At 39.5% G+C, this 20,720-nt stretch overlaps 1 long non-coding RNA gene and 1 other non-coding gene across 3 annotated transcripts; both read left to right on the top strand.

The window, feature by feature from the left end:
* Window positions 1-11,508: 11,508 nt before the first annotated feature.
* LOC141627218 (uncharacterized) lies at window positions 11,509-13,785 on the top strand. 2 transcript variants are annotated; one of them, XR_012536779.1, is made up of 5 exons: window positions 11,509-11,615; window positions 12,258-12,309; window positions 12,437-12,496; window positions 12,622-12,720; window positions 13,550-13,785. It is a non-coding gene; the product is annotated as an uncharacterized LOC141627218 (long non-coding RNA). The 2 variants fall into 2 exon arrangements; XR_012536778.1 differs by lacking the exon at window positions 11,509-11,615 and having other exon boundaries at window positions 12,041-12,309.
* Window positions 13,786-14,512: 727 nt separating this feature from the next.
* Window positions 14,513-14,619, top strand: LOC141634573 (small nucleolar RNA R71). The gene has a single exon (XR_012539300.1). It is a non-coding gene; the product is annotated as a small nucleolar RNA R71 (small nucleolar RNA).
* Window positions 14,620-20,720: the final 6,101 nt, after the last annotated feature.

Here is a 20,720-nt window from a genome sequence, read left to right as displayed (position 1 = left end):
GGGCATGTTGATCAAGGATGCAAGTTTCACAAGAGCGTCTGCAAACTAATTTTCTTCTCGAGGCAGATCTAAGTAAATAACTTGGTCGAAGAATTGAGCCACTTGATCTATCCTGGCTTGATATGGCGCAAGACTTTCACTTCAGATTTTCCAAGATCCAGTGATTTGATTGATGTTTAAAGATAAGTCGCCATGGACTCGGAGTCTTTTGATACCTAGACTGACTGCTGCTTGTAAACCGATGAGGCGCCTCATATTCTGCTGCGTTATTGGTCACCTCGAAGTCGAGTTTGACAGAAATGGGTGTATGCTCGCCTTCAGGAGAAATGAGCAACACTCCTATACCATATCCTCTTAGATTAGAAGCCCCATCAAAGTAGAGATCCCACGATTCTGCATCGGTGTGTAAAATATCTTCATCTGGAAATGACCATGTATCTATTACTTGGGTATCATGAATGGGATTGTCTGCGAAGAATTTGGCTACTGCCCATCCTTTGATGACCTTCAGGGGTACGTACTTGAGATCGAACTCTAAGAGCATCAAAGTTCATCTTGTCAAACGTCCATTTAAGACAGGCTTCTCGAAAATGTATTTGACATAATCCATCTTTGAGTACACCTTAACGGAATACCTAAGCATATAATGGCGTAGCTTCTTGGTTGCCCACACAAGAGCGAGGCATGTCTTCTCAAGTGGTGTATACTTAGTATCATATTCAAAGAACTTCTTACTAAGATAACAGATAGCTCTTTCTTCCTTCCCGACGACTTGTGCGAGCATGGCCCCCATGGCCGTTTTCGTGACTGTGAGGTATAGAGATAAGGGTTGATCTTTCTCTGGTGGCATTAGGACTGGTGGTTTAGCCATATCTCCTTGATTATGTCCAAAGCCTTTTGACAATCGTCGTTCCACATCGTGTGGTCCGTTTTCTTGAGCTTTCTGAATATAGGTTCGCAAATCATGGTGCGTTTCGAAATGAAACGACTAATGTATTGTACCTTGCCCAGGAAACCCTGAACTTTCTTTTCTGTCTGTGGCTGTGGCATCTTGATTAGAGCCATGATCATGGATGGATCAATCTCTATTCCCCTTTGACTGACTACATACCCCAATAGCTTACCGAAAGTGACTCCAAACGCACATTTCTGAGGGTTAAGTCGCATGTTATACTTGCGCAATATGAGAAAGAACTTGCGAAGGTTGGCGATGTGACCTTGCCTATCATTGGACTTGACAATCATGTCATCAACATATACCTCCACTTCTTTGTGCATCATGTCATGTAATAGGGTAGTCGCGGAGCGTTAATACGTTGCTTTAGCATTAATTAACTCGAATGGCATAATGGTGTAGCAATAAGGACCCCATTGGGTGACGAACGCTGTTTTGTGCATATTTTCTTCAGCCATTTTGATTTGATTATACCCCGCGTATCCATCCATGAAAGAGAGGAGTGCATGATCCGCTGTATATATTATCTACTAGTATTTCGATGTGTGGGAGTGAAAAATCGTCTTTTGGACTGGCCTTGTTTAGGTCCCTCAAATCAACACAAACCTGGATTCACCCATCCTTGTTGGGTACGGGGACTATGTTAGCCACCGAGTTTGAATACTCGGAAATATTGATGAACCCAACTTTGAACTGTTTGTCCACTTCCTCCTTGATCTTGAGAGCCCATTCTATTCTCATTCGACCAAGTTTTTGTTTTACCGGCATGAAACTGATCGGTCCGTTTCGTGTTCACAATTGAATAGATATTGTCGTTGGGTCACGTCCGAATCAAAACACAATTTATAGCTTCACAAACAACTCTACAATTAGTAAAGAGGCAAGTAATGGTCGGATCCCAAGGGACGGGAATTAAGATAAGATTTCTATTGAAACTAGTGGTGTCTTAGGGGTGTCACAATTTGGGTTGATGTAGAAGGTCACTAACTAAATAGCAATGAAAATAAATAAGCAAGATGAATTGAAAGGGTTGTAAACAATTGATAAAAAGCACTAGGGTATCATGGGGTCATAGGGGAATCATGGAAATTGATCATACAAACATGTTCTCAAATTATAAGCAAGCAATTATTGTTGTGATGGATTGAGTTGGGTTATATCTTACAATCCTAGGAAAGTTTGGGTCCCGGAGCCGAATCGATTAAATTGTACAACACCTACAAGTCGACTTAGTCTTTCCTACTCAGCAACATGCATGGTCTAATGAGACTCGAGTTGGTTTATGTCTTACAAGTCTCATTGAAAAGATAGGTGATGGGTAAAAAATGCAAGGATTCATAGGCTCACATTTCATCAAACATAACATGTGCATGAGTTGAGATCAAAACAAGCAAGCAAATAAACCATGAAAGAATATTAATTTAAGCATGAATCATTCCCCATGTTGGTTTCCCCTAATTACCCATTAACCCTAGCTAGGTCACTACTCACTCATTATCATGTTGATCATGCTAGCAAGGTTGTCAATCATACCAACAAAATGAAACATGATGAACAAATGAAAGTAATTAACAATAATTAAAAAGGGATTAAGAGAATTATACCTACTAATGATTCCAATAATAATGCAAAGAATAAAAGAAGTACTTGATGCATGATTGAGAGGTTGTCAATCTCCCAATAATAACCCAAATAATCTTCAATTACCGAAAATAAAGGATGAACAAAGGAGAGATTAAGGAAATAAAACTTGTATTAAAACTTGATTAATTGTTGATTACAATACTAAAGAGAGATTTGATTGATATTAACTACTTTAATAATTGATAAGAAGAACCTTCTCTTCTAATTAGACTAATGGGGTATTTATAGTGGAAATTAGGTGGATGCATTAGGGTTAACTAAGGGCTAAACTAGTAATTACACTTTCTAGATTGAGCAGGGAGAAGCCGGTATTTTTCGAAGGAAGGGCTTCTTTCACGGATGCTTGAAGAAGACGAAATTGTGCTGGACTGGAATCCGTGCGTATTGGTGTCGGGACGGGCGGATTGTAGCAGGGGAAGACGGGCGTCTTTGGGAGAAGACGGCCGGATTCTGGTGGCTGCTTACCCGGGCGTCTTTGGCAGAAGACGCACGGATTGTGCTGTGGAGAACGGGCGGATTTAGGGCAATCCGCACGGATTGCTGCTCAGCTTTGTTCCTTCTTCTTTTATTCCCTTTTCTTCATAAAATCCTTGGGGATTTCCTTGGGGATGCAAGGATCCTTTCTCGTCATTGCTCATCTACTATAATATGTACAAAGGCCTTCTAATCTTGTCTCTCCTTGATGCTTGGTCATTGAATTCAATCAATTTAGTCTCGTTTTGCCTTGAAAATGCAAGATTTGCAGTCCTTTCCTACCAAGGGATCAAAATCTCAAAGAATATGCAAAACAAAAAACTAAAGACAATAAATGACCCAAATATGCACTAAAAAGCATGGGAACAAGGCTAATTCGGGGGCTAAATATGCGCTAATTATGGTCACATCAAATATCCCCAAACCGAACCTTTGCTCGTCCCGAGTAAAGAGGTGACAAAGACTAGGACCATTATTTAAACTAACCTAATAACATAGCCGATATGAGACAATTAGCGGGTCTCACTCCGCCCCTTCAACTCACAACAAGGCAACCATGAGGTAGGATGCCTTCTTGCAAGGCAAGGTAGGTCTTGCCAAAATGGCGACACATCCAAACATTAGGCACACAAAATCAAATAATGGATGCATCTACAAAAGGAATAGCCACTTCCTCATCAAGTGGCGGAGGCACTAAAAGAGAACAAATTTAAGAGCATATAATCCGTCACAAATACTAGTTCAACAAATTACTAAGGCTAAGAGGATGGCACTAAATCACCTTCAAATGGTGTTAAACTAGACTACTTTCGTCCTCAATTTCCAAATGCTTTCGTCAAGAGCGATCGGATGGTGGTGGAATGATGATCCCTATGATGCTAGTAGCATATGACATGACAAGTCTCGAATTCTCTACAAAAGTAAAGGTCATGGATCGTCCCAAGCTCGACAAAGTGGTTTGACAAAAGGCTTTTTGGGAATGAAATGCTCAAATCTTTATAAACAAAGGGTGGATATGACTAGTATTCAAAATTGTCCTCATTTAACTTTCACATTTCAAAAATTTAAGATGGGGTTTTTCCCTTCCGGGCTAGTGTCCTTTGCTTTCGCCAATCGCTTATTAGGCAACCGGTTAACCTCTAGACAATAGCTTTTCGGGGTGATAGCCACTCTGTCTCTGAGCGGTCGAATTCACAACCGTGTGGGGGCCCAATTCAATGGATCCCTCTCCAAAGCACATCGAAGTGGTACGCCTCCATCAAAACAACTAAATTTCTCAACATTTCAACGTTTCATAACATTTGAGGTTTCCTTGGCAATAAATTACTTCCACATGACAAAATCATCGAAATGAGCACTTCAAACTTATTGATAGAAAAGTATTTTTGGGTTGCCTTACCACAAGGTCAATCAAGGTCACCTAGACAAGTTGACTAAGTCCACATCGCATCACGGGGTTGGAATAGGTGACTCACATGCAAACCCTTGACTAGGCTTTGGATCATGGGTCAAAAGACACTAGTATGACACAATCTAGGGTGTTTTACAACCATTCTAGTAGGCAAAGTCTTAAGTTGAAAAAGTATTTGTAATGGCTTAGTTGCTCTTGTCAAAGTTCTCAATTAGGCACTTTTTCAAAATATTTCATCTAAATGCAACTACATGCCATGATGCAACTATTATATACATCCTAATGCAAGTGATTCTACCAACTAATATGACATATAAACTAAATGTAAGTCCTAAGTTCACATTGTTATACCGCATCAATCAAAATAAAGCCACATAGTCATTAACATAAAGAGGAAAAAGGGGATTGGAAAGATCATACCATGCGGTCTTCATGATCCTCCAGTCTCGGATGTGGCGTAGTCAATCAATGTGAAAAAGGATAGAACAAACACTATATACAATATATACATAACTACACTACCAAAGAAATAAACATGTTTTTGGGTTTTTCAATTTTCAAATTTTTATGGTTTTTCGAATTTTTTCAATTTTTTTGGATTTTTGAATAAAAATTAAGTTAGAATTCCCCATCCCCACACTAATATGGGCATTGTCTTCAATGGCCAAAATGATGGGAAATTATGCAAAAATGATGCATGATTTCTACACTAAATGCAAGCTACACTAATCTACACTACATGATGCATGGTTTTTGTTTATGACGGAGATGATAATTTAGATTACCTCCCGTTGTGTATGCATTAAATTCCCCAAACTGATCTAGACATTATTGCTAATGTCTTAAGGTTGGGTGTAGTTCATGCACACACTATGCAATGCATGAAACTAATTTTGTCATTTTGGATTTTGAAAGGTGGGAACAATAAAATGAGAACACCTCAATGGGGCCGAGGTGTTAGTCCTCTATGGTGCTAGGACTACTCCAACAATGATCAAGATTAATAAATAGAACAAAGAGAGAAATAGACAAACCTGAGGAGGGTAGGAGCCTCTAAAGCTTGCTATTCTTCCATCATATCATCATTATCTTCACCTTCCTCACTAGAAATGGTCTTATCACCACTTTCTTCTTCACTTTCTTCTTCACCTTGCTCATCATCCTCTTCTCCTTCTTCACTAGCTTCTTCATCAATGTTATCATCAACCTCTTCATTACCGACAACCTCATTATCACCCGGAACAACCCTAGATGCACTCGGAAAGAAGACTTCTCTATCCGCCCAACTAGGCAAAGGACATGATGGGTCAAGTAGTCCTTGCCTAGCTAAGTGTAAGAGGGGTGGATATTGGGCTAAGTAAGCATTTTTCCGATCCTCCAAAGCTTGCTTGTGCATCTCTTGCATGAGAAGAGTCAAATAATCATTTCTTGCTTCAACGCCTTCGGGCTTGAACTCTTGGTACTCGAAAGGGTAGGGTGGTGTGACAATGGAAGAGGAGGGCATTTCAATTTCACCCTTTTGTTGTCGGATAATGTACTCGACCTCTTTTGAAAAGGGAAGTAGATAGTTGGTCCGGTGGACACTCAATCGACAAATCTTTGAAGGCAAAGTGAAAGATCTAGCCTCACTAGTGAGCCATCCATACTTGGTGTCAAGAGGGTTATGGGTAACCCACTTGTACTTGTATATCATAGTATTAATATCAATGAGATGACCACCCTCTTTCGCCTCATACTTGTTATCTTTGTTGAAGTTTGGATCGAAGTATTTAGCTAGGATAGTGACTAGGCCTCCATTCACAATAACGGTAGTGCCTTTCTTCCCACAATCAATATTTAACCATCTATCAACCAAAAGCCTTAGAGAGTTGAAAGGCTTGGTGAATTCCATACCAACGTTCAAAGCCGACTCAAGAAGAACAAAATCGAGTTTGGTGAAATGGTTGGTGTCTTTTCTTGCAATGATGGTGTTCCCTACGACCTTGTGCCATACTCTAATGCTCGGATGGTGAACTAATAGAGCGCGACTAGCATGAAAGTCTTCAAATTTCCTTCCGGAAATCGCCTCCCAAAGAGGGTCGGGGTCATACTTGCCAACATTCTTAAAATAACTCGGTGAATCACTAAGACCCAAAGCTTTACCCATTTCCTCAAAGAAGATGCGCCTACTAACATTAGCTAGACGAAACTCGATGGTCTCCATGGTCTCAACCTTGTTAACTTTCAAAGAACTCAAAAATTCTAAGGTAAGGGAGGGGTATGTCAATTCTTTTGATTCAAACAATTTCTCCAACCCATGGCTTTGAAGAAGGCTCTAGTTTGCTCAAGGACACCCAACTTTTCTAAGGTATCTTCATAAATAAACTTGGTGGATACAAATGATTTCCTAGAAAACTTGGCAAAAGTGTCCCTATGGGATTTGGAAATGAAAATTACCTCCGGATAATTCGAAAGTTGAGCAATTTCCGGAGTAGAAGATGTTGTTGCTTCCATGGAAGGTTGTTGTTGTTGTACTTCCAAGTTTGGGTTAGCTACCACCATAGCCAATGCTTTCTTTGCTTGAAGACTCTTTTGTCTTGATGATAGTGCCTTTGCCTTTGGTGCCTTTGCCTTTGTTGCTTTTGTTGCTCCCTTAGTCCTTGCCATTGATGAATAAACCAAGAAAAGAGTGAAAAATCTTCAATTTCTAGTGCACCCAAATCGATTTAAAGATGAAAGGCTTTGCCTTTATGAATTCAAAAATCGACTCAAAGGTTGAAGATTTTGTGCTTGGTTTTGATTTTTTGTTGAAAGAGGAGTGATTGATTTGTTGTTAAAAGGATGTTTTGATTTGATTTTGGTGAATGTTGTTGAGGAATCTTGTTTTTGTAATGGAGAGGATGAGGGTTTTTGAGTTATGAGTAGTGTTATGAATGAAGGAATGAAGAAATGAATGTGGGAGGGGGTTTATAAAACCCGAAAAATTTGAAATGCAGGGGCAAGACGGGCGGTTTCTGCTCGGGAAGCCCAGATTTGGCCTTTTCTGGGTTGGGAAAAACTCGCCTAAAGACGGGCGTCTTTCAGTGAAGACGCTCGGATTTGCAAACACGGGACGGGCGTCTTCTACAGAAGACGGGCGGATTCCTTTACAGGGATTTTTCTTGTTTTCTTCAGCTAAGAAGATGGGCGTCTTCCTTTCAGGACGGGCGGATTTTTAAAGACGGGCGGATTCGAATGCAGGACGCCCGGATTCGTTGACAGTCAGAAATTTCAAAAATTCAGCTTATGTTGGACGAGCGTCTTCTATCCAATATGCCCGGATTGCCTGAAGACGGGCGGATTCTCTTGAATCCGCTCGGATTCGACCCCTTTGTACCCGGATTCAGTTCCATCCGTGTACTTTGCCAATCCCTTGCCATTTTTCCATTCTTCATCATATCTCGTGTTCTTCATTGTGGGGGCACTACTAAGGCATCGATAGCCTAGGCAATTGCCATTCCCACACTAAGCTAAAGCACTACACATTAATTGAAATTATTAGTCCCTCCCTCACTTCTCTCAAACATGATAATTATCTTGATCAAAGTATAAAAATCCAAGAATAACAAAAAATGTAATATAAGAATTGAAATGTAAGTTAGGGAGTTAGAAATATTTATAAATGGCGGTTTAGGGAGGACTCCACCAAACTCTCATTCTTGATGAGATGTCAAGGGGGCATGTTCAAGGTGTTGTTGATGTTGCTCAACACCTTGAAAAAGTAATCAAAAGCTTGTTCATTATCATGATAGAGGTCTTCAATAGACCTTTGCCCTTGTTGTCGGTCTTGATCGATGGCATTACCAATGTAGGGATTAAAAATCCCTTCAAATTCGTCGTCCCAAAGACCACATACTTCATTAAGTTGATCATTGAAAATCTCTTGATTTGATGGAGACAACTTTCCCATTTCCTTTTCTTGGCCAATAAGGCCATCCTCTTTATTGCTTGACTTTGGTGAGCTTTGCAAGCTCTCTTTGTCACAATTCACTTGCTCTTTGAATGGAGCATCTTCAATTTTCTTCTTCCATTGGAGTTCCGACTTCTTCCTTTCATCCTTCCGACTATAATGATCGATCATAAAACACGGTTCATGTAAACGGGGAGCTCTCATAGTCTTGTCAAGATTAAAAGTTATACTCTCATCTCCCACTTATAGAGTGAGCTCACCATGTTTTACATCAATCACTGCACCCGCGGTGTGTAAGAAGGGTCTTCCTAGAATGATTGGAATGTTGGAATCTTCCTCCATATCAACAATGACAAAGTCCACCGGGATGAAAAACTTCCCAATTTGTACGGGGACATCTTCCCATATCCCTAATGGCGGTGTCTTCGTCGACATATCGGCCATTTGGAGTGTGATATTGGTGCTTTTAAGCTCTCCTATCCCCAACCTTTTACTCACCGAGTACGGCATAACACTCACACTAGCCCCTAGATCACATAAGGCTTTGTTGATCGTGGTGTCGCCAATGGTGCACGGTATTGAGAAGCTTCCCGGATCCTTGAGTTTTGGAGGTGAACTCCCTTGAAGTATTGCACTACTCACCTTAGTGAAGGCGATAGTCTCAAGCTTCCGGATCGACTTCTTCTTTGTGAGGATGTCTTTCATGTATTTCGCATAGGCCGGCACGTGATTGATTAATTCCGTGAAAGGAATTGAGACTTCCAAATTCTTCACGATTTCCATAAACTTTCCAAGTTGGTCATGAAATTTGGGCTTGGCTTGACGACTTGGAAAAGGAAGTCTAATCACACTGGGCTCCTTCTCCTTGACCTTGTCTTCATTTTTCTTTGAAATTTCTTCTTTTGATGATTCTCCATCTTTGGAGTTTTGCACAATTTCTTCCTTATCACTAGCTTCCACAACTTCATCCTCAACTTGCTTCTTCGGTGCTTCATACCTTGTACCACTTCTCAAGTGAATGGCACTAACCGTTTTATGTCTTGGGGGATTACTTTGAGGTGGTAATTGCCCCTTTTGTCTTTGTGAGCTTGACGATGCTAGTTGAGTCAATTGGGTTTCCAACATCTTGGTGTGAGCTAGAATGTTGTTGATGGTGGTTTCCTTTGCTTGACTAACTTTTTGCATTTGAGTGAAAAACTCTTGTTGATTCTTTTGCATTTGGAGGACCGCTTTTTGAACATCAAAACCTTGGTCAGTTTGGTGATTGTATGGATTTTGATTTTGGTAACCTTGGTTTTGGTTGTAAAAGGGTCTTTCATTTTGGTTTCTCATGGGAGGTGGGGTGTATGTTGTTTGAGGGTTTTGAATGTTTTGTCTTTTGTATGAGAGATTTGGATGAAATATGGTGTTTCCATTGTAATAGTTGGAATAAGGGGTACCACTTTTGTATGCTTGGAAAGCATTCACTTGTTCATTTGTTCCCCTACATTCACTTTTGTCATGTCCCAAAGTTCCACAATTCTCACATATCCCACTTGGGATTGATCATGGCATTAACATGGTGCTTTGGTGATTTCACTACTACAATTTTACTCAAAGAGGACGCCCCTTAGAGTACGGTTGGACACGGAACCGTCTTATATCAGTCAAAAATTTTGGCGCCATTAGTGAATACATACTTAGGACGGTTAATAGAGACAACCGTCCTCGTTGTAAAAGTAACAAGGACGGTTGGTCAATTAAACTGTCTTCTTATTAAAATACAAGACGGTTATATTACTCGACCGTCTTCTTGTATTTTAATACTGATGATCGAAATTCCCAATCCTATAACCCCTGCTTATTCAAACAATACGATATACACAAAACCCTTGTTGTTTATACCCTAAAGAACATAAACCACCTCATCGCCTGTCGTTCAACTCTGACGCAACCACCAGCGCCTCGCAAACCACCGCCTCAACATTCTTCTTCATCATCGCCTTAAAGCAACAGCGTAGCACGATCACCGTCAGTCGTTCATCGCCTTATCGAGGTGTGTGTCAATCGTCATATTCTTCATTATGTATCTGATATATCGTTTAGTTATTACAAATAGATTTCGTGACTATCATAATTGAACAATGAAATCAATTCTATATATCATATTCTGCATTTAATTTCTGACAATTCGTTAATTGCTTGTGCTATATTGCTCCAATTTTTCGTTAATTTGCTTGTGCTTATCCCCAATTCCCTTACTCTGCTTGTGCTTATATGCTTAATTGTTGATTTTGCTGTATTTATCAATCTTTCTTACTGCAAGCTCTTTCGTATAAGACAGTTTTATAGTTAGATTATCATGAGACCGACCCTTATAATGAGAAATTGATTATCATTTGCCATAAAATTGGTGAATTATGGTAAACGATACACAGGCAACAATAGTTTTAGATTCTTCAATAAAGTTTAGTTCCTATTCTTCAACTATTAGTTTACCATACGTCGTTACAAAGGCGCTAACCCTCATCAAGGTCAGGCTGATGACTTGGTTAAACATGGAATGCCTCAATTTGAAGAATCATATCCAGGGTGAAGTACATAGCAAGAGCTCCTCAACTGTAATGAACAGGCCTCGTCCCTTACTAGCCGAACATGAGTATGTCTTTTTTACGAGCCTTGTATGCGGCATAGTGGTTATCTTATGCTTACATCCGGTAGATACAATTAAAATAGTGTTGCGATCTTGTCAAGTGAATGAAGTCTCTTTGTTACATTGGGCAATCAATAATAACCGAGAGAGGTATGTTCTCGAAGCGGTATAACTAGCATCCTTTCTATTGGCAATGGTTTTACGCCATGCTAGGGTCGATTCTTTGAAAAATATTTTTTTCTCATTTAAGAAGCTCACTTTATTGTGAAACAATAATCGTTTGATGAAATATTCGACATAATTGTCGTTAGGTTCATCTGCAAATAACCCCCCTGTGTTGTTAATAAAGGGGTAAGCCCGCCTTTGACGGGAGCATTCAGGATTTATGTTTGGTGGTGGTGGTGTTGGTGGTGCATTTATGAAGCTGTTTTTTCATTTAAGTGCGATTACGGGATTATCTGGTCTCTATCGTGGAATAAGTAGCAATATCACATCGTCTGCACCTATATCTGCCATCTACACTTTCATATATGAATCGGTGAAGGGATTTTTGCTTCCTTCTTTGGCTAAGGTTGTTACTTCTCTCTTTCCAATGTTGATTAAACATACAGCTGCTTTTTATCAATACACTTTTGGGTGGCCCTCAATTGATAATAGCATATGCAGATCTAGACAACATATCTAGTCCTTACTAGTATTCAAATTTTACCTGTCAATATTACTTTAAATATTTCATCTTAATTTTCTCATGTAATTTTTTACGTTTTATTCTTGTAGGAGCATTGCTCTATTGGTCATTGCACGGCAGGTGCTTGCGCAAGCATCGCCACATCTTTCATCTTTACTCCTAGTGATCCTATAAAGCAACAGATGCAAGTAAACTCAAATTAGGCGCTGTTCTTCAACTATTAGTTTTCTCAGTTTTAGATTCTTCAATAAAGTTTAGTTCCTATTCTTCAACTATTAGTTTACCATACGTCGTCACAAAGACGTTGTTCCGACTCTGATCTTCTGTGTGAGTGAGTATGCCTCATTAGAACTGCAATCCTTAAACTGTAATCCACAACTGCATTAAAATCAAGAGTCCTGCAGAGAATGCTATGATAATTTACAGCACTTAGTCTTTATATGGCTTTTGTTACTTGTTAGCTAAATATACTCAAGTATACAAGTAAGGACTAACAAGGAATTGTCATACTCTGAAAAATTGCAGGATTAGTTAACAGCAGACAATTGCATTTGAGCATGTTCTTGAGGCCCAACAGGTGAGTTTCAGTAGCTTCAAGTTGCTTTCTTGACAATAGCTCTAATGTTTTGCCTATTTGAACTCTTGGAATATATTGTCTTCAAAGAAAGGTTGTATTGAGAGATTTTATTGTTCTCCTTTTACAGTCCGAGGCTGAAAAAGATCTCAATTCATAATTACAGATGGGAAAACTTCACTACGTAATGGTAACATCCAAATTTTGTTCTTATTCTATTCTCTTTAATGGTTTAAAATATGTTGCTCTTATTCTATTCTCACAAATGGTACAGAGGAGGAACTAAATATGTATACTTTCCTTTCTAATTGTCAGGTGATTATTATTGGCTGCTCTCTTAGCTGCTATCTCACAGATATAACCCTCGTGCTTTTCAAGGAGATGATGAATTTGATATTGGTAGTGGAGGAAAAGGTATATATATCCTACTATGTCCTAATGATTGCATCGGTTTTCTTTTTCATTCATCATTTAGTTTGACGCATGGCCCTTGATTTATCTAATAAGGAATCTTCAATCTTCTATGCCTTGATTTCAACTTATTTAACATTGGGTGAGCCCTTCCGTCCACATCGCCAACTACTTGCAAGCATTTCAACTAACTAATCCCATTTATCAAATAAGGAAAACAAATAAAATCACCTCTCATTTAGTCATTTGCTAAATCTAATTATAATTGAGGCTGCTATTGTTCAACTTTAGTACATCTCTTCCTTTTCCTTAACTCTTAAATTTCATACTTACTGGATTTCAAATTTTATTAATTAATAATTTGCTTGAAACCCATTTAGTATGATTACTTTTCAAGTTTTGGGTTATAAAGATTTCGATGTGTAACTACTTCATCAGCTAGAAAGTTGACGTCTTTTATCATATTAGACTAAAGATCTTGATTGTGTAATCTTTGCTCGATTGATGGTATTGTTTTTTGGTTTTACAAGTGCTTCTTGTTTCTTCTATCTTGGATTATTCTTGGTATTTTAATGAACTAAATGAAGAGTGTTACATTATATTTTGTATATGCTTTTCTTAGTTTCATTTTAATTATATCTTTGGTAAAGTTTGATTTACTTGCTATCGGGGTTCTTTTTTATTTTATATTTCAACAAAACTACAATATGCAAGTATTTTTGTGTTCTTTTTGTGCTCATTATGCAAGTATTTTTTGTGTGGCCATTATTTTTGCAGTTGACAAACACGACAATATGTAGCTTATTTTCCATTATTTGTGTGTTGAATGCAGAATTACTAGTAGGCGTGTGGTTGGCTAAGATGGCTAAGATGGAGATGCTGCTAGGCTTATGGTTGGCTGAGATAGTGTTGCTCCTAGGTGCATCTAGAGTATTTAGTGAAACTTTTTCGGTTTTAGAGTATAATTGTAAGAATATTTGCTGGATTTTTGGAAATGTAGCCAGATATAATATTTAAGCTATACGACTATTGTCGTATACGGTATGAATAATGAAATAATTTTCTTTTCAAAAATCTGGTTGTGTGAAAGCGAATGGATGTGTGCCAATATTGTGCAGGGTATATTCGTAAATTGGCGTAAAATTGATTTGAAAAATTTGCGTGAATTTGATTTGAAAAATTGGCGTGAATATGATTTCAAAAATTGGAGCAAAAATGTGTAGAAGACGGTTCCTTGACAAAGCGTCATAAAGTTGGCACAAAAATTGTGCGAGCCATATATCAAAAACAAGACGGTTCAGATTAGCAACCGTCCTCTTAGAAAATAAAAAGAAGACGGTTCAGATAAACAACCGTCCTGCTTTTATAAACGAAACAAGACGGTTTGACTTAGAGTTAACCGTCCTCTTAGGCAACGAGGACGGGTGAATTTAGGACGGTTGGATTAACAGTTAAGGACGGTTTTGAACCGTCCTCGTTGAGAATAATTGTAGTAGTGAATTTTGAGGCTTCTTCAAGTCTAGTCATAGGTTTTTCAAACTTCAAATTGATTTTGTCAATGTGAGCACTAAGTTGAGCACCCAATTGAGTAACGGAGTCCACTTCATGCCTTCCTCCTCTAGTAGCCTTCCGAGGTCTACTATATTGTGAGTTATGGACCGCCATTTCCTCAATCTTGTTCCATGTTTGATTGTCATCAACTTCGGTGAACATTCTATTTGATCCCATGTTGAGAATGTTCCTTGAATCTTCATATATACCGTTCCAAAATTGTTGTACCAAGAACCACTGGCTAAGTCCATGGTGAGGACATGAGCGACAAATTCCCTTGAACCGCTCTCAAGCTTCATACAAAGATTCTTCATCCCTTTGCTTAAAACCCGTAATTTGAGCTCTTAGCATGTTAGTCTTTTCCGGTGGGTAGAACTTTTTGTAGAAAGCTAGAGCCAACTTCTTCCAAGAATCAATTCCGAGAGTGGCCTTATCAAGGCCCTTCAACCATTGTTTCGCGGTGCCAATTAGAGAAAAAAGAAATAAGACCCATCGAATTTGGTCTTGAGTTACACCGGTTTGAGAAATCGCATCACAATAGTCACAAAAGGTTTCCATATGAGAATGAGGGTCTTCACTAGGCATCCCCCCAAATTGGCTCCTTTCAACTAATTGGATAAAGGCGGATTTGGCAATAAAATTTCCGGTAAAATGTTGTGGTGTGGGAGTACCATTTGGTAGGTTCTCCTCGGTGGGTACGGAATGTGATGAAAACTTAGGCATTGTAGGTTGATTTTGTGGGGTATTTTGTGTTGGGTTCTCCTCACCTTCTCTTGCAAAAGGGTTGATGAACTCAATAGTTGGTTGAATATCCACAACCTCACTAATACCTCTCAAATTCCTCCTAGCAAATCTCCTATTGTTTGTCAAGGTTCTTTCAATTTCGCGATCAAAAGGTAACAAATCAGCTTGTGACCTTCTAGACATGCAAAATATCAAACAACTCGAAAACAATTAGAACAAACCTTGAGGAGTTTTACTTCCCCAAGGCAAAGAAAGACACAACTAATAACAATATAAGAATATCTAAATCAAGTTAACACCGTCCCCGGCAACGGCGCCTTTTTGATCGGTCCGTTTCGTGTTCACAATTGAATAGATGTTGTCGTTGGGCCACGTCCGAATCAAAACACAATTTATAGCTTCACGAATAACTCTACAATTAGTAAAGAGGCAAGTAAAGGTCGGATCCCAAGGGACGGGAATTGAGATGAGATTTTTATTGAAACTAGTGGTGTCTTAGGGGTGTTACAATTTGGGTTGATGTAGAAGGTCACTAACTAAATAGCAATGAAAATAAATAAGCATGATGAATTGAATGGGTTGTAAACAATTGATAAAAAGCACTAGGGTATCATGGGGTCATAGGGGAATCATGGGAATTGATCATACAAATATGTTCTCAAATTATAAGCAAGCAATTATTGTTGTGATGGATTGAGTTGGGTTATATCTTTCAATCCTAGGAAAGTTTTGGTCCCGGAGCCGAATCGATTAGATTGTACAACACCTACAAGCCAACTTAGTCTTTCCTACTCAACAACATGCATGGTCTAATGAGACTCGAGTTGGTTTATGTCTTACAAGTCTCATTGAAAAGATAGGTGATGGGTCAAAAATGCAAGGATTCATAGGCTCACATTTCATCAAACATAACATGTGCATGAGTTGAGATCAAAACAAGCAAGCAAATAAACCATGAAAGCATATTAATTTAAGCATGAATCATTCCCCATGTTGGTTTTCCCTAATTACCCATTAACCCTAGCTAGGTCACTACTCACTCATTATCATGTTGATCATGCTAGCAAGGTTGTCAATCATACCAACAAAATGAAACATGATAAACAAATGAAAGTAATTAACAATAATTAAAAAGGGATTAAGAGAATTATACCTACTAATGATTCCAATAATAAAGTAAAGAATAAAAGAAGTACTTGATGCTTGATTGAGAGGTTGTCAATCTCCCAATAATAACCCAAATAATCTTCAATTACCCAAAATAAAGGATGAACAAAAGAGAGATTAAGGAAATAAAACTTGTATTAAAACTTGATTAATTGTTGATTACAATACTAAAGAGAGATTTGATTGATATTAATTACTCTAATAATTGATAAGAAGAACCTTCTCTTCTAATTAGACTAATGGGGTATTTATAGTGGAAATTAGGTGGATGCATTAGGGTTAACTAAGGGCTAAACTAGTAATTACACTTTTTAGATTGAGCGGGGAGAAGCCGGTATTTTTCGAAGGAAGGGCTTCTTTCACGGATGCTTGAAGAAGACGAAATTGTGCTGGACTGGAATCCGTGCGTATTGGTGTCGGGACGGGCGGATTGTAGCAGGGGAAGACGGGCGTCTTTGGGAGAAGACGGCCGGATTCTGGTGGCTGCTTACCCGGGCGTCTTTGGCAGAAGACGCACGGATTGTGCTGTGGAGGACGGGCGGATTCAGGGCAATCCGCACGGATTGCTGCTCAGCTTTGTTCCTTCTTCTTTTCTTCCCTTTTCTTCATAAAATCCTTGGGGATTTCCTTGGGGATACAAGGATCCTTTATCGTCATTGCTATCTACTATAATATGTACAAAGGCCTTCTAATCTTGTCTCTCCTTGATGCTTGGTCATTGAATTCAATCAATTTAGTCTCGTTTTGCCATGAAAATGCAAGATTTGCACTCCTTTCCTACCGAGGGATCAAAAGCTCAAAGAATATGCAAAACAAAGAACTAAAGACAATAAATGACCCAAATATGCACTAAAAAGCATGGGAACAAGGCTAATTCGGGGGCTAAATATGCGCTAATTATGGTCACATCAGAAACCTCGTTTGATTGGGACTCGATGTTCTGCAATATCCCTGTATATCCCTGGCATATCCTTGTAGGACCAAGCGAAGATGTCTTTGAATTCATGAAGAATCGATGAAGCGAGCTCTTTCATTTGGGTCTAGGGTCGTCCCTATTCTAAGTTCTTGATGTTCTAAGTCTGTCCCTACGTTGATAGGTTTAGTGCCCCTTTACCCTCCTCTAGCATTTCTTTAATTATGTAGGGAGGTAGTTTGATTGAGTGTGGGTCAGGATCATCCTCAGTATTATCATAAATAGAATTGCAATCATGATAACACGAAGAGTAAGCAGAATCCGATTTATTCATATTAATGTTTGAAAATAGCTGAAACAAAGAAGCCATATGTGGTGTAGTCAGTGGCGGTAAAGGGACAGTTGCTGGGGCATTCCCTGAACTAGTGTTACTAGACAGTGCTAAACTAGGAGAAACAAAGGGATGAGGAGCGACAACAGGAGGAGACTCTATAATGACTTCCCTAGCCTTAGACTCAGTTTCCGACTCCGACTCAGACTCAGATTTGAACTCGTCGTCTTCTAGTTCTCCTTTGAACAACTCTCATTCTCCAGTTGTGAGCTTGAAGAGCCTTCCTTGATTGTTGGTCCATTTGATTTACTTTCTCTATCCTTTCTGTTGATTGGCTAGGTTTGCATTCGTGATAGAGTACTGCAGGGTTGAAATGGTCATCCCGAAGTATCATGGTAATTATCATGTCTTGGGCTACCTTAACGAATCGATCTTCTCCAAATAAGAGGCTAATGGCTTGTTCGTCGAGACAAGGTGTGTGACGATTTTTTACGGTAGGAACCGTTTCCTGAGGAATGAAATAGCAATCGTGGAACACTTCGATTCAATCTACCTTGTTGCCTTTGAACATCCAAGGTTCTGGAAATCCGTGAAAAGCTTCATGGTCTCCTTCCTTAACGAAGTACCCATTCAGTGTTGGGTGATATGGTTGCATTTGTATTCCTCGATTTTTGCGATCGTGGACTTGAGTGAGCATTTCGATAGCCTCAGCTATGGTAGGGTTGTATCCCAAACCTTGTGGTATCTTCTGGGAATGGCCTTCTTTGAATGGTGGGAAAGTGTTGTTCCGGATAGGGTTTAGTGGCATTCCTGGGAAGTATCGCTCGGATTTGAGTATATGGTTAACCACTAGTTTAGAATAGGGGTTGAAGTATAGAGGTGCCAATTCACTTTCCACAAGGTTTATGATTTGAAATCCTCCTAACTCGTGCAATGGGTCTGACATGACCTAATTGCTGGACATCTTTTCGATGACTGCCTTGATAGGCGACGAAGTGATCGTCACTATTCGGCCATATAGAGGAATTTTGATATTTTGATGAAGCGTGGATGTTACAGCTTTGGAGCGTGAATCCATGGCCTTCCTATGAGTATTTTAAAGGATGCCACGATGTCTAATTTTTGGAATTTGACCTTTCTTTTGATTTGTCCAGTGGCTATAGTAAGAGTGATGAGACCTATCACTTTGCCCTGCGTCCCATCGTATGCGCGAACACCTTGATTAGTTAGAGTCCACTCGGGCTCTTTCATGCTTAGCTTGTAAGCTGTCTTCAGTGTTATGACGTTGATTGCGGAACCATCATCCACTAGTGTCATGGGTACATTCATTTTTAGACATGTGACCGTAATGTACAAGGCTAGATTATGAGTGACACCGAAAGGTGGCAAGTCTTCATTTGAGAAAGTAACTGGGTTACTTAGCTTGATTGAGTCCTGGAGGACTAGGTTGACCACATCATCTGGAGTAGAGTCATGTGCTATGTTGAGTTTAGCCAATGCTTGTAGCAAAGCTTGTCGATGTGGAAATGAACTAGCAACTGGATGCCAGACTGAAAGATCAGCCTTGTCTTCTATAGTTGCTTCATAAGGTGGTCAGTAGCTGAATCTTCATTATTCTCTCTTGGAGATATGACATTCCCATTTGTAGCTGAATTATTTATTTGCACTAGAGTCACATTTTGGTATCGGCGACCATATCGACTTAGGTGATCTACGTCAGGATCCCCTAAGGTCTTGACCAAGGGATGTACTTTCAGGAAAAATCTTCGTCATCGTCGGCCCAAACACCATTGAGAGTATTGAGCTCTTTGAGGTATAGGATTTCGGATTCCAGATGGATAATCTGTTGAACCAAATCGTCAACTACCATGATGACTTCTTGCATTGTAGATTCATAGGATAAGGTGATGTCCATTTTGTGTGGTTCTTGGTGCTGGGAGTTTTGACATTCGCAAAGATGATACGACATCTTCTAGTTCAGCAACCTGTTTACTCACATTTCTTGCCCATCCTACAAATTCTGCAATGGTATAGTAGGCTTCTCCATGGTCGACCATATTGATCTCATCTTCGACTGAAGAGATAAGGTGTGAGCAATCCAAAGTGGATTCCTCATCCGAGATCGTTAGAATCCCAAAAAGATTCTTTGTATTGTTAGGCTTACTTGCAGGAGAGATAGGCAAACGTCCATCTTCAATCATATCTTGGAGGGCATGTTTCAGCCTATAACAGTTTTCTATGTCGTGTCCTTTGCCCCTGTGATACTCGCAATAAGCATTATCATCCCAGAATTTGGACTTTTTTCTGGGTCAAGTGTAGGTCCTATTGGTTGAATTATTCCTTGCTTCATCAACCTTTTCAGCGCATTTGTGTATGTGTCATCGATGTCGGTGAATTTCCTTGGTGTATTATTTTTCTTGGATGACTCGACGAGGTTGACATCGTCAGTCTTGCTGGTGGAGCCGTAGGAACGACTTTCGGTTGATATGGACCCTTGATATCCGCGTCCTACTGTTTTGGACAAGATTCCTTTCCGAATATCATCTTCGATTCTTGTACCTAACACTGTTAAGTCTTTGAAAGACTTGATGTTTTGGTACCTCAAGTGATTTGTATAGATAGGCCTTAGGTTGATCACGAAATTTTCCACAAGAGTGGCCTCGTCTGGACGCTCAATAAGTTGGGTACTAGTCTTCCTCCACCTACTTAGGAAGTCGGTGAACCCTTCCTTTTCATTTTGGGTAAGAACCTCTAGAGTGCGCACGTTGACTTGAATCTCGGCATTATCTGCGTATTTCTTAGTGAACTCGATGGCCGCATCATCCCAAGTAGATATCTTCTTATGGTTTAAAGAGTAAAACCACTGTTTGGGAATGGTGTCAAGAGATGAACGAAAAATCCTTAAGAACAAGCCAGAAGGTTTTAGTGCCCCTTGAAGCTTGGGATGTGAGTCATGTTGAAGTTGGTTTGTAGTTGGGCATTTACTGCTTCATACTTTCGGTTATTTTCCCTGTAAATGTCATCCCCTTTGAGCTACATCAGTTGCTCTTCTAAGTATTGAAGACGCTTTTCAGCTTCAGTGAGGATTAGGGAAGAATCGTTTACAAAAGGGGCAGGATCATCATTCAATGGGACATTGGGAGTGTGATTCTCTGTAGGAGGGAGCCTAACTTCTACGGCCACTATGCGACTTTCGATCATTTGGAGACGAGTATAGGCAACATCCTTACTAGCATGACGACAGAGTAGTGCGGCCAGGAGTTGACTATTACCATTTTCTTCGGGACCATGGACGCT

Source organism: Silene latifolia, chromosome Y, assembly GCF_048544455.1.
Source record: "Silene latifolia isolate original U9 population chromosome Y, ASM4854445v1, whole genome shotgun sequence".
NCBI classification, from domain to species: Eukaryota; Viridiplantae; Streptophyta; class Magnoliopsida; order Caryophyllales; family Caryophyllaceae; genus Silene; species Silene latifolia.
The sequence above is the reverse complement of the archived record's forward strand: the minus strand, read 5'-3'. Positions and strand labels throughout refer to the sequence as shown.